Source organism: Chiloscyllium plagiosum, unplaced genomic scaffold (genome assembly GCF_037043375.1).
Source record: "Chiloscyllium plagiosum isolate Xiang-an unplaced genomic scaffold, Cpla_swu_hap1 HiC_scaffold_44, whole genome shotgun sequence".
Lineage (NCBI taxonomy): Eukaryota > Metazoa > Chordata > Chondrichthyes > Orectolobiformes > Hemiscylliidae > Chiloscyllium > Chiloscyllium plagiosum.
Genome location: NW_028270182.1, coordinates 15,296,432 through 15,309,027, shown reverse-complemented (window position 1 = coordinate 15,309,027; position 12,596 = coordinate 15,296,432). Strand labels below are relative to the sequence as shown.

Here is a 12,596-nt window from a genome sequence, read left to right as displayed (position 1 = left end):
CTCTGAGCCGGGCTACTGCTCGCTCATCTCTCTCACTGGCAAACTTTCAAGCTGCTGGACAATCGCCTCGCCAGCATTTCACTTTGGCTTCAGCTTTCTCACCTCACAGTTAGCCTTCTGCTAAGTACAGCTGTAGGACAAGTGGCACATCTGCAGTACAGCTGCCTTTTCAAACAGCACCGCTGCTGTTTCTCTCCCTTACCGGCGGCCATCGCTGTGTCAGCGCTGCGATGAGCAATGCTTTTAAGCAAAGTGAGATCTCAGACGGATTGTGTTCAAGAGCACGTGTCCCTGGCTTTCCGGGACTCTGTATTGTATGCAGTGTTTTTTATGTCGTCGGACTGTCTTGTATGTACAAATGTCATTGTTACCGTTTTGTAGTGATTGAAACTGGGATTTGAGGTTCCTGGTTTCCCTGAAAACTGGTTGAATGGTAGGGCTTGGGGCCTGGCTTTGCTGCTCCTCTCCCTGGTAAAATTGCTGTTTCTCTGTGTCCAGCTGTTACTGTGAATTGTTTGGCAAACTGTGAATTGTTTAATCAAATGAAAGAAAAGAGCACCTGTCCAGCATGCGCCTCATTTCAATTCCTGTCACCTTTTCACCAGCTGCCTGTGGAACACAGAGAGGAGCTCCAAAAACAACACCGCTTGACTGCAGCTTGTCTCTTAATGCTGTGTCCTTCGAAGAAAACACATCCGTGGTTCAGGAGAGAGCAAAAGCAGGCACCCAGTGACGAGCTTAAGACTCCACCTCGGGATTGGCATCATCCTGTGCCTCCCATTCTGGCAGAAATGTGATGAGATCTGACTCAAAGGTGCTAAAAGGGCGGCTCTTACAATTGGCCCGTAGGCAGATTTCACTCGCACGTCCCAAATTCAACAAGGGCCGGGACGAAGCAAGTCGAGGTTCCGCCGAGATTCGAACTCGGATCGCTGGATTCAAAGTCCAGAGTGCTAGCCATTACACCACGGAACCAGCAGTGCTGCGGCCTCAGGCAGCCTGAGCTTTCCTGCATTCACACTTGCAGCAACGCTCTCAGAATCTGGTCTCTTGATGCTGCGTCCTTGGCAGGGAATACTTGCGTGGTACAGGGCAGAGCAAAAGCAGATCGTGCGCTTGTCGCAGGAGCATCGCAAACACTGTGGCAAGGTGAAAACCAGCCCACTTCCATCATGGGTGTGGGAATTTGTGAAACCCACAGTTTTGTCGAAGACAATCGCTCACGCTGCCAGAAAGAAGGCTCCACCGAGATTTGAACTCGGATCGCTGGATTCAGAGTCCAGAGTGCTCACCATTACACCATGGAACCCTGAGATAGCAGGGGCTGCCGAATCACTGCTCAAGGATGTTTGCCTCATTCGTCAAGCGGGTGAACAGCAACGACAAGAATCACAATGGCAACTGTGGATCTGCTGATCCAGCAGCTCGTGCACTCGGTCTTTCACAAGTGCAACCACGCTGTCTCGGCCTGCTGCCCTGTAAGGCCGGTCGCCCTCGCCTCCGAAATCCACTTTGCCGAAGTTTTCGGGCCGTGCCAGATATGCCAACCTGTCCACGAAACCTAGTTTCTCAGCGGGAGCAGGGTTGCTGTTGGCCATGAACAACTCTGAGCCGGGCTACTGCTCGCTCATCTCTCTCACTGGCAAACTTTCAAGCTGCTGGACAATCGCCTCGCCAGCATTTCACTTTGGCTTCAGCTTTCTCACCTCACAGTTAGCCTTCTGCTAAGTACAGCTGTAGGACAAGTGGCACATCTGCAGTACAGCTGCCTTTTCAAACAGCACCGCTGCTGTTTCTCTCCCTTACCGGCGGCCATCGCTGTGTCAGCGCTGCGATGAGCAATGCTTTTAAGCAAAGTGAGATCTCAGACGGATTGTGTTCAAGAGCACGTGTCCCTGGCTTTCCGGGACTCTGTATTGTATGCAGTGTTTTTTATGTCGTCGGACTGTCTTGTATGTACAAATGTCATTGTTACCGTTTTGTAGTGATTGAAACTGGGATTTGAGGTTCCTGGTTTCCCTGAAAACTGGTTGAATGGTAGGGCTTGGGGCCTGGCTTTGCTGCTCCTCTCCCTGGTAAAATTGCTGTTTCTCTGTGTCCAGCTGTTACTGTGAATTGTTTGGCAAACTGTGAATTGTTTAATCAAATGAAAGAAAAGAGCACCTGTCCAGCATGCGCCTCATTTCAATTCCTGTCACCTTTTCACCAGCTGCCTGTGGAACACAGAGAGGAGCTCCAAAAACAACACCGCTTGACTGCAGCTTGTCTCTTAATGCTGTGTCCTTCGAAGAAAACACATCCGTGGTTCAGGAGAGAGCAAAAGCAGGCACCCAGTGACGAGCTTAAGACTCCACCTCGGGATTGGCATCATCCTGTGCCTCCCATTCTGGCAGAAATGTGATGAGATCTGACTCAAAGGGCGGCTCTTACAATTGGCCCGTAGGCAGATTTCACTCGCACGTCCCAAATTCAACAAGGGCCGGGACGAAGCAAGTCGAGGTTCCGCCGAGATTCGAACTCGGATCGCTGGATTCAAAGTCCAGAGTGCTAGCCATTACACCACGGAACCAGCAGTGCTGCGGCCTCAGGCAGCCTGAGCTTTCCTGCATTCACACTTGCAGCAACGCTCTCAGAATCTGGTCTCTTGATGCTGCGTCCTTGGCAGGGAATACTTGCGTGGTACAGGGCAGAGCAAAAGCAGATCGTGCGCTTGTCGCAGGAGCATCGCAAACACTGTGGCAAGGTGAAAACCAGCCCACTTCCATCATGGGTGTGGGAATTTGTGAAACCCACAGTTTTGTCGAAGACAATCGCTCACGCTGCCAGAAAGAAGGCTCCACCGAGATTTGAACTCGGATCGCTGGATTCAGAGTCCAGAGTGCTCACCATTACACCATGGAACCCTGAGATAGCAGGGGCTGCCGAATCACTGCTCAAGGATGTTTGCCTCATTCGTCAAGCGGGTGAACAGCAACGACAAGGATCACAATGGCAACTGTGGATCTGCTGATCCAGCAGCTCGTGCACTCGGTCTTTCACAAGTGCAACCACGCTGTCTCGGCCTGCTGCCCTGTAAGGCCGGTCGCCCTCGCCTCCGAAATCCACTTTGCCGAAGTTTTCGGGCCGTGCCAGATATGCCAACCTGTCCACGAAACCTAGTTTCTCAGCGGGAGCAGGGTTGCTGTTGGCCATGAACAACTCTGAGCCGGGCTACTGCTCGCTCATCTCTCTCACTGGCAAACTTTCAAGCTGCTGGACAATCGCCTCGCCAGCATTTCACTTTGGCTTCAGCTTTCTCACCTCACAGTTAGCCTTCTGCTAAGTACAGCTGTAGGACAAGTGGCACATCTGCAGTACAGCTGCCTTTTCAAACAGCACCGCTGCTGTTTCTCTCCCTTACCGGCGGCCATCGCTGTGTCAGCGCTGCGATGAGCAATGCTTTTAAGCAAAGTGAGATCTCAGACGGATTGTGTTCAAGAGCACGTGTCCCTGGCTTTCCGGGACTCTGTATTGTATGCAGTGTTTTTTATGTCGTCGGACTGTCTTGTATGTACAAATGTCATTGTTACCGTTTTGTAGTGATTGAAACTGGGATTTGAGGTTCCTGGTTTCCCTGAAAACTGGTTGAATGGTAGGGCTTGGGGCCTGGCTTTGCTGCTCCTCTCCCTGGTAAAATTGCTGTTTCTCTGTGTCCAGCTGTTACTGTGAATTGTTTGGCAAACTGTGAATTGTTTAATCAAATGAAAGAAAAGAGCACCTGTCCAGCATGCGCCTCATTTCAATTCCTGTCACCTTTTCACCAGCTGCCTGTGGAACACAGAGAGGAGCTCCAAAAACAACACCGCTTGACTGCAGCTTGTCTCTTAATGCTGTGTCCTTCGAAGAAAACACATCCGTGGTTCAGGAGAGAGCAAAAGCAGGCACCCAGTGACGAGCTTAAGACTCCACCTCGGGATTGGCATCATCCTGTGCCTCCCATTCTGGCAGAAATGTGATGAGATCTGACTCAAAGGTGCTAAAAGGGCGGCTCTTACAATTGGCCCGTAGGCAGATTTCACTCGCACGTCCCAAATTCAACAAGGGCCGGGACGAAGCAAGTCGAGGTTCCGCCGAGATTCGAACTCGGATCGCTGGATTCAAAGTCCAGAGTGCTAGCCATTACACCACGGAACCAGCAGTGCTGCGGCCTCAGGCAGCCTGAGCTTTCCTGCATTCACACTTGCAGCAACGCTCTCAGAATCTGGTCTCTTGATGCTGCGTCCTTGGCAGGGAATACTTGCGTGGTACAGGGCAGAGCAAAAGCAGATCGTGCGCTTGTCGCAGGAGCATCGCAAACACTGTGGCAAGGTGAAAACCAGCCCACTTCCATCATGGGTGTGGGAATTTGTGAAACCCACAGTTTTGTCGAAGACAATCGCTCACGCTGCCAGAAAGAAGGCTCCACCGAGATTTGAACTCGGATCGCTGGATTCAGAGTCCAGAGTGCTCACCATTACACCATGGAACCCTGAGATAGCAGGGGCTGCCGAATCACTGCTCAAGGATGTTTGCCTCATTCGTCAAGCGGGTGAACAGCAACGACAAGGATCACAATGGCAACTGTGGATCTGCTGATCCAGCAGCTCGTGCACTCGGTCTTTCACAAGTGCAACCACGCTGTCTCGGCCTGCTGCCCTGTAAGGCCGGTCGCCCTCGCCTCCGAAATCCACTTTGCCGAAGTTTTCGGGCCGTGCCAGATATGCCAACCTGTCCACGAAACCTAGTTTCTCAGCGGGAGCAGGGTTGCTGTTGGCCATGAACAACTCTGAGCCGGGCTACTGCTCGCTCATCTCTCTCACTGGCAAACTTTCAAGCTGCTGGACAATCGCCTCGCCAGCATTTCACTTTGGCTTCAGCTTTCTCACCTCACAGTTAGCCTTCTGCTAAGTACAGCTGTAGGACAAGTGGCACATCTGCAGTACAGCTGCCTTTTCAAACAGCACCGCTGCTGTTTCTCTCCCTTACCGGCGGCCATCGCTGTGTCAGCGCTGCGATGAGCAATGCTTTTAAGCAAAGTGAGATCTCAGACGGATTGTGTTCAAGAGCACGTGTCCCTGGCTTTCCGGGACTCTGTATTGTATGCAGTGTTTTTTATGTCGTCGGACTGTCTTGTATGTACAAATGTCATTGTTACCGTTTTGTAGTGATTGAAACTGGGATTTGAGGTTCCTGGTTTCCCTGAAAACTGGTTGAATGGTAGGGCTTGGGGCCTGGCTTTGCTGCTCCTCTCCCTGGTAAAATTGCTGTTTCTCTGTGTCCAGCTGTTACTGTGAATTGTTTGGCAAACTGTGAATTGTTTAATCAAATGAAAGAAAAGAGCACCTGTCCAGCATGCGCCTCATTTCAATTCCTGTCACCTTTTCACCAGCTGCCTGTGGAACACAGAGAGGAGCTCCAAAAACAACACCGCTTGACTGCAGCTTGTCTCTTAATGCTGTGTCCTCCGTGGTTCAGGAGAGAGCAAAAGCAGGCACCCAGTGACGAGCTTAAGACTCCACCTCGGGATTGGCATCATCCTGTGCCTCCCATTCTGGCAGAAATGTGATGAGATCTGACTCAAAGGGCGGCTCTTACAATTGGCCCGTAGGCAAATTTCACTCGCACGTCCCAAATTCAACAAGGGCCGGGACGAAGCAAGTCGAGGTTCCGCCGAGATTCGAACTCGGATCGCTGGATTCAAAGTCCAGAGTGCTAGCCATTACACCACGGAACCAGCAGTGCTGCGGCCTCAGGCAGCCTGAGCTTTCCTGCATTCACACTTGCAGCAACACTCTCAGAATCTGGTCTCTTGATGCTGCGTCCTTGGCAGGGAATACTTGCGTGGTACAGGGCAGAGCAAAAGCAGATCGTGCGCTTGTCGCAGGAGCATCGCAAACACTGTGGCAAGGTGAAAACCAGCCCACTTCCATCATGGGTGTGGGAATTTGTGAAACCCACAGTTTTGTCGAAGACAATCGCTCACGCTGCCAGAAAGAAGGCTCCACCGAGATTTGAACTCGGATCGCTGGATTCAGAGTCCAGAGTGCTCACCATTACACCATGGAACCCTGAGATAGCAGGGGCTGCCGAATCACTGCTCAAGGATGTTTGCCTCATTCGTCAAGCGGGTGAACAGCAACGACAAGGATCACAATGGCAACTGTGGATCTGCTGATCCAGCAGCTCGTGCACTCGGTCTTTCACAAGTGCAACCACGCTGTCTCGGCCTGCTGCCCTGTAAGGCCGGTCGCCCTCGCCTCCGAAATCCACTTTGCCGAAGTTTTCGGGCCGTGCCAGATATGCCAACCTGTCCACGAAACCTAGTTTCTCAGCGGGAGCAGGGTTGCTGTTGGCCATGAACAACTCTGAGCCGGGCTACTGCTCGCTCATCTCTCTCACTGGCAAACTTTCAAGCTGCTGGACAATCGCCTCGCCAGCATTTCACTTTGGCTTCAGCTTTCTCACCTCACAGTTAGCCTTCTGCTAAGTACAGCTGTAGGACAAGTGGCACATCTGCAGTACAGCTGCCTTTTCAAACAGCACCGCTGCTGTTTCTCTCCCTTACCGGCGGCCATCGCTGTGTCAGCGCTGCGATGAGCAATGCTTTTAAGCAAAGTGAGATCTCAGACGGATTGTGTTCAAGAGCACGTGTCCCTGGCTTTCCGGGACTCTGTATTGTATGCAGTGTTTTTTATGTCGTCGGACTGTCTTGTATGTACAAATGTCATTGTTACCGTTTTGTAGTGATTGAAACTGGGATTTGAGGTTCCTGGTTTCCCTGAAAACTGGTTGAATGGTAGGGCTTGGGGCCTGGCTTTGCTGCTCCTCTCCCTGGTAAAATTGCTGTTTCTCTGTGTCCAGCTGTTACTGTGAATTGTTTGGCAAACTGTGAATTGTTTAATCAAATGAAAGAAAAGAGCACCTGTCCAGCATGCGCCTCATTTCAATTCCTGTCACCTTTTCACCAGCTGCCTGTGGAACACAGAGAGGAGCTCCAAAAACAACACCGCTTGACTGCAGCTTGTCTCTTAATGCTGTGTCCTTCGAAGAAAACACATCCGTGGTTCAGGAGAGAGCAAAAGCAGGCACCCAGTGACGAGCTTAAGACTCCACCTCGGGATTGGCATCATCCTGTGCCTCCCATTCTGGCAGAAATGTGATGAGATCTGACTCAAAGGTGCTAAAAGGGCAGCTCTTACAATTGGCCCGTAGGCAGATTTCACTCACACGTCCCAAATTCAACAAGGGCCGGGACGAAGCAAGTCGAGGTTCCGCCGAGATTCGAACTCGGATCGCTGGATTCAAAGTCCAGAGTGCTAGCCATTACACCACGGAACCAGCAGTGCTGCGGCCTCAGGCAGCCTGAGCTTTCCTGCATTCACACTTGCAGCAACGCTCTCAGAATCTGGTCTCTTGATGCTGCGTCCTTGGCAGGGAATACTTGCGTGGTACAGGGCAGAGCAAAAGCAGATCGTGCGCTTGTCGCAGGAGCATCGCAAACACTGTGGCAAGGTGAAAACCAGCCCACTTCCATCATGGGTGTGGGAATTTGTGAAACCCACAGTTTTGTCGAAGACAATCGCTCACGCTGCCAGAAAGAAGGCTCCACCGAGATTTGAACTCGGATCGCTGGATTCAGAGTCCAGAGTGCTCACCATTACACCATGGAACCCTGAGATAGCAGGGGCTGCCGAATCACTGCTCAAGGATGTTTGCCTCATTCGTCAAGCGGGTGAACAGCAACGACAAGGATCACAATGGCAACTGTGGATCTGCTGATCCAGCAGCTCGTGCACTCGGTCTTTCACAAGTGCAACCACGCTGTCTCGGCCTGCTGCCCTGTAAGGCCGGTCGCCCTCGCCTCCGAAATCCACTTTGCCGAAGTTTTCGGGCCGTGCCAGATATGCCAACCTGTCCACGAAACCTAGTTTCTCAGCGGGAGCAGGGTTGCTGTTGGCCATGAACAACTCTGAGCCGGGCTACTGCTCGCTCATCTCTCTCACTGGCAAACTTTCAAGCTGCTGGACAATCGCCTCGCCAGCATTTCACTTTGGCTTCAGCTTTCTCACCTCACAGTTAGCCTTCTGCTAAGTACAGCTGTAGGACAAGTGGCACATCTGCAGTACAGCTGCCTTTTCAAACAGCACCGCTGCTGTTTCTCTCCCTTACCGGCGGCCATCGCTGTGTCAGCGCTGCGATGAGCAATGCTTTTAAGCAAAGTGAGATCTCAGACGGATTGTGTTCAAGAGCACGTGTCCCTGGCTTTCCGGGACTCTGTATTGTATGCAGTGTTTTTTATGTCGTCGGACTGTCTTGTATGTACAAATGTCATTGTTACCGTTTTGTAGTGATTGAAACTGGGATTTGAGGTTCCTGGTTTCCCTGAAAACTGGTTGAATGGTAGGGCTTGGGGCCTGGCTTTGCTGCTCCTCTCCCTGGTAAAATTGCTGTTTCTCTGTGTCCAGCTGTTACTGTGAATTGTTTGGCAAACTGTGAATTGTTTAATCAAATGAAAGAAAAGAGCACCTGTCCAGCATGCGCCTCATTTCAATTCCTGTCACCTTTTCACCAGCTGCCTGTGGAACACAGAGAGGAGCTCCAAAAACAACACCGCTTGACTGCAGCTTGTCTCTTAATGCTGTGTCCTTCGAAGAAAACACATCCGTGGTTCAGGAGAGAGCAAAAGCAGGCACCCAGTGACGAGCTTAAGACTCCACCTCGGGATTGGCATCATCCTGTGCCTCCCATTCTGGCAGAAATGTGATGAGATCTGACTCAAAGGTGCTAAAAGGGCAGCTCTTACAATTGGCCCGTAGGCAGATTTCACTCGCACGTCCCAAATTCAACAAGGGCCGGGACGAAGCAAGTCGAGGTTCCGCCGAGATTCGAACTCGGATCGCTGGATTCAAAGTCCAGAGTGCTAGCCATTACACCACGGAACCAGCAGTGCTGCGGCCTCAGGCAGCCTGAGCTTTCCTGCATTCACACTTGCAGCAACGCTCTCAGAATCTGGTCTCTTGATGCTGCGTCCTTGGCAGGGAATACTTGCGTGGTACAGGGCAGAGCAAAAGCAGATCGTGCGCTTGTCGCAGGAGCATCGCAAACACTGTGGCAAGGTGAAAACCAGCCCACTTCCATCATGGGTGTGGGAATTTGTGAAACCCACAGTTTTGTCGAAGACAATCGCTCACGCTGCCAGAAAGAAGGCTCCACCGAGATTTGAACTCGGATCGCTGGATTCAGAGTCCAGAGTGCTCACCATTACACCATGGAACCCTGAGATAGCAGGGGCTGCCGAATCACTGCTCAAGGATGTTTGCCTCATTCGTCAAGCGGGTGAACAGCAACGACAAGGATCACAATGGCAACTGTGGATCTGCTGATCCAGCAGCTCGTGCACTCGGTCTTTCACAAGTGCAACCACGCTGTCTCGGCCTGCTGCCCTGTAAGGCCGGTCGCCCTCGCCTCCGAAATCCACTTTGCCGAAGTTTTCGGGCCGTGCCAGATATGCCAACCTGTCCACGAAACCTAGTTTCTCAGCGGGAGCAGGGTTGCTGTTGGCCATGAACAACTCTGAGCCGGGCTACTGCTCGCTCATCTCTCTCACTGGCAAACTTTCAAGCTGCTGGACAATCGCCTCGCCAGCATTTCACTTTGGCTTCAGCTTTCTCACCTCACAGTTAGCCTTCTGCTAAGTACAGCTGTAGGACAAGTGGCACATCTGCAGTACAGCTGCCTTTTCAAACAGCACCGCTGCTGTTTCTCTCCCTTACCGGCGGCCATCGCTGTGTCAGCGCTGCGATGAGCAATGCTTTTAAGCAAAGTGAGATCTCAGACGGATTGTGTTCAAGAGCACGTGTCCCTGGCTTTCCGGGACTCTGTATTGTATGCAGTGTTTTTTATGTCGTCGGACTGTCTTGTATGTACAAATGTCATTGTTACCGTTTTGTAGTGATTGAAACTGGGATTTGAGGTTCCTGGTTTCCCTGAAAACTGGTTGAATGGTAGGGCTTGGGGCCTGGCTTTGCTGCTCCTCTCCCTGGTAAAATTGCTGTTTCTCTGTGTCCAGCTGTTACTGTGAATTGTTTGGCAAACTGTGAATTGTTTAATCAAATGAAAGAAAAGAGCACCTGTCCAGCATGCGCCTCATTTCAATTCCTGTCACCTTTTCACCAGCTGCCTGTGGAACACAGAGAGGAGCTCCAAAAACAACACCGCTTGACTGCAGCTTGTCTCTTAATGCTGTGTCCTCCGTGGTTCAGGAGAGAGCAAAAGCAGGCACCCAGTGACGAGCTTAAGACTCCACCTCGGGATTGGCATCATCCTGTGCCTCCCATTCTGGCAGAAATGTGATGAGATCTGACTCAAAGGGCGGCTCTTACAATTGGCCCGTAGGCAAATTTCACTCGCACGTCCCAAATTCAACAAGGGCCGGGACGAAGCAAGTCGAGGTTCCGCCGAGATTCGAACTCGGATCGCTGGATTCAAAGTCCAGAGTGCTAGCCATTACACCACGGAACCAGCAGTGCTGCGGCCTCAGGCAGCCTGAGCTTTCCTGCATTCACACTTGCAGCAACACTCTCAGAATCTGGTCTCTTGATGCTGCGTCCTTGGCAGGGAATACTTGCGTGGTACAGGGCAGAGCAAAAGCAGATCGTGCGCTTGTCGCAGGAGCATCGCAAACACTGTGGCAAGGTGAAAACCAGCCCACTTCCATCATGGGTGTGGGAATTTGTGAAACCCACAGTTTTGTCGAAGACAATCGCTCACGCTGCCAGAAAGAAGGCTCCACCGAGATTTGAACTCGGATCGCTGGATTCAGAGTCCAGAGTGCTCACCATTACACCATGGAACCCTGAGATAGCAGGGGCTGCCGAATCACTGCTCAAGGATGTTTGCCTCATTCGTCAAGCGGGTGAACAGCAACGACAAGGATCACAATGGCAACTGTGGATCTGCTGATCCAGCAGCTCGTGCACTCGGTCTTTCACAAGTGCAACCACGCTGTCTCGGCCTGCTGCCCTGTAAGGCCGGTCGCCCTCGCCTCCGAAATCCACTTTGCCGAAGTTTTCGGGCCGTGCCAGATATGCCAACCTGTCCACGAAACCTAGTTTCTCAGCGGGAGCAGGGTTGCTGTTGGCCATGAACAACTCTGAGCCGGGCTACTGCTCGCTCATCTCTCTCACTGGCAAACTTTCAAGCTGCTGGACAATCGCCTCGCCAGCATTTCACTTTGGCTTCAGCTTTCTCACCTCACAGTTAGCCTTCTGCTAAGTACAGCTGTAGGACAAGTGGCACATCTGCAGTACAGCTGCCTTTTCAAACAGCACCGCTGCTGTTTCTCTCCCTTACCGGCGGCCATCGCTGTGTCAGCGCTGCGATGAGCAATGCTTTTAAGCAAAGTGAGATCTCAGACGGATTGTGTTCAAGAGCACGTGTCCCTGGCTTTCCGGGACTCTGTATTGTATGCAGTGTTTTTTATGTCGTCGGACTGTCTTGTATGTACAAATGTCATTGTTACCGTTTTGTAGTGATTGAAACTGGGATTTGAGGTTCCTGGTTTCCCTGAAAACTGGTTGAATGGTAGGGCTTGGGGCCTGGCTTTGCTGCTCCTCTCCCTGGTAAAATTGCTGTTTCTCTGTGTCCAGCTGTTACTGTGAATTGTTTGGCAAACTGTGAATTGTTTAATCAAATGAAAGAAAAGAGCACCTGTCCAGCATGCGCCTCATTTCAATTCCTGTCACCTTTTCACCAGCTGCCTGTGGAACACAGAGAGGAGCTCCAAAAACAACACCGCTTGACTGCAGCTTGTCTCTTAATGCTGTGTCCTTCGAAGAAAACACATCCGTGGTTCAGGAGAGAGCAAAAGCAGGCACCCAGTGACGAGCTTAAGACTCCACCTCGGGATTGGCATCATCCTGTGCCTCCCATTCTGGCAGAAATGTGATGAGATCTGACTCAAAGGTGCTAAAAGGGCAGCTCTTACAATTGGCCCGTAGGCAGATTTCACTCGCACGTCCCAAATTCAACAAGGGCCGGGACGAAGCAAGTCGAGGTTCCGCCGAGATTCGAACTCGGATCGCTGGATTCAAAGTCCAGAGTGCTAGCCATTACACCACGGAACCAGCAGTGCTGCGGCCTCAGGCAGCCTGAGCTTTCCTGCATTCACACTTGCAGCAACGCTCTCAGAATCTGGTCTCTTGATGCTGCGTCCTTGGCAGGGAATACTTGCGTGGTACAGGGCAGAGCAAAAGCAGATCGTGCGCTTGTCGCAGGAGCATCGCAAACACTGTGGCAAGGTGAAAACCAGCCCACTTCCATCATGGGTGTGGGAATTTGTGAAACCCACAGTTTTGTCGAAGACAATCGCTCACGCTGCCAGAAAGAAGGCTCCACCGAGATTTGAACTCGGATCGCTGGATTCAGAGTCCAGAGTGCTCACCATTACACCATGGAACCCTGAGATAGCAGGGGCTGCCGAATCACTGCTCAAGGATGTTTGCCTCATTCGTCAAGCGGGTGAACAGCAACGACAAGGATCACAATGGCAACTGTGGATCTGCTGATCCAGCAGCTCG

General features: G+C 51.7%; 16 non-coding genes across 16 annotated transcripts; all 16 read right to left on the bottom strand.

Annotated features, from left to right (window-relative positions):
• Positions 1-903: 903 nt before the first annotated feature.
• trnaq-uug (transfer RNA glutamine (anticodon UUG)) lies at positions 904-975 on the bottom strand. Its single transcript has one exon. It is a non-coding gene; the product is annotated as a tRNA-Gln (tRNA).
• Positions 976-1,237: 262 nt separating this feature from the next.
• On the bottom strand, positions 1,238-1,309 carry trnaq-cug (transfer RNA glutamine (anticodon CUG)). The gene has a single exon. It is a non-coding gene; the product is annotated as a tRNA-Gln (tRNA).
• A 1,188-nt stretch (positions 1,310-2,497) lies between these two features.
• trnaq-uug (transfer RNA glutamine (anticodon UUG)) lies at positions 2,498-2,569 on the bottom strand. Its single transcript has one exon. It is a non-coding gene; the product is annotated as a tRNA-Gln (tRNA).
• A 262-nt stretch (positions 2,570-2,831) lies between these two features.
• trnaq-cug (transfer RNA glutamine (anticodon CUG)) lies at positions 2,832-2,903 on the bottom strand. The gene has a single exon. It is a non-coding gene; the product is annotated as a tRNA-Gln (tRNA).
• Positions 2,904-4,101: 1,198 nt separating this feature from the next.
• On the bottom strand, positions 4,102-4,173 carry trnaq-uug (transfer RNA glutamine (anticodon UUG)). The gene has a single exon. It is a non-coding gene; the product is annotated as a tRNA-Gln (tRNA).
• Positions 4,174-4,435: 262 nt separating this feature from the next.
• Positions 4,436-4,507, bottom strand: trnaq-cug (transfer RNA glutamine (anticodon CUG)). Its single transcript has one exon. It is a non-coding gene; the product is annotated as a tRNA-Gln (tRNA).
• Positions 4,508-5,680: 1,173 nt separating this feature from the next.
• On the bottom strand, positions 5,681-5,752 carry trnaq-uug (transfer RNA glutamine (anticodon UUG)). The gene has a single exon. It is a non-coding gene; the product is annotated as a tRNA-Gln (tRNA).
• A 262-nt stretch (positions 5,753-6,014) lies between these two features.
• trnaq-cug (transfer RNA glutamine (anticodon CUG)) lies at positions 6,015-6,086 on the bottom strand. The gene has a single exon. It is a non-coding gene; the product is annotated as a tRNA-Gln (tRNA).
• Positions 6,087-7,284: 1,198 nt separating this feature from the next.
• trnaq-uug (transfer RNA glutamine (anticodon UUG)) lies at positions 7,285-7,356 on the bottom strand. The gene has a single exon. It is a non-coding gene; the product is annotated as a tRNA-Gln (tRNA).
• A 262-nt stretch (positions 7,357-7,618) lies between these two features.
• Positions 7,619-7,690, bottom strand: trnaq-cug (transfer RNA glutamine (anticodon CUG)). The gene has a single exon. It is a non-coding gene; the product is annotated as a tRNA-Gln (tRNA).
• A 1,198-nt stretch (positions 7,691-8,888) lies between these two features.
• trnaq-uug (transfer RNA glutamine (anticodon UUG)) lies at positions 8,889-8,960 on the bottom strand. The gene has a single exon. It is a non-coding gene; the product is annotated as a tRNA-Gln (tRNA).
• A 262-nt stretch (positions 8,961-9,222) lies between these two features.
• Positions 9,223-9,294, bottom strand: trnaq-cug (transfer RNA glutamine (anticodon CUG)). Its single transcript has one exon. It is a non-coding gene; the product is annotated as a tRNA-Gln (tRNA).
• A 1,173-nt stretch (positions 9,295-10,467) lies between these two features.
• Positions 10,468-10,539, bottom strand: trnaq-uug (transfer RNA glutamine (anticodon UUG)). The gene has a single exon. It is a non-coding gene; the product is annotated as a tRNA-Gln (tRNA).
• A 262-nt stretch (positions 10,540-10,801) lies between these two features.
• On the bottom strand, positions 10,802-10,873 carry trnaq-cug (transfer RNA glutamine (anticodon CUG)). The gene has a single exon. It is a non-coding gene; the product is annotated as a tRNA-Gln (tRNA).
• Positions 10,874-12,071: 1,198 nt separating this feature from the next.
• trnaq-uug (transfer RNA glutamine (anticodon UUG)) lies at positions 12,072-12,143 on the bottom strand. Its single transcript has one exon. It is a non-coding gene; the product is annotated as a tRNA-Gln (tRNA).
• Positions 12,144-12,405: 262 nt separating this feature from the next.
• trnaq-cug (transfer RNA glutamine (anticodon CUG)) lies at positions 12,406-12,477 on the bottom strand. Its single transcript has one exon. It is a non-coding gene; the product is annotated as a tRNA-Gln (tRNA).
• Between the last annotated feature and the right edge of the window lie 119 nt (positions 12,478-12,596).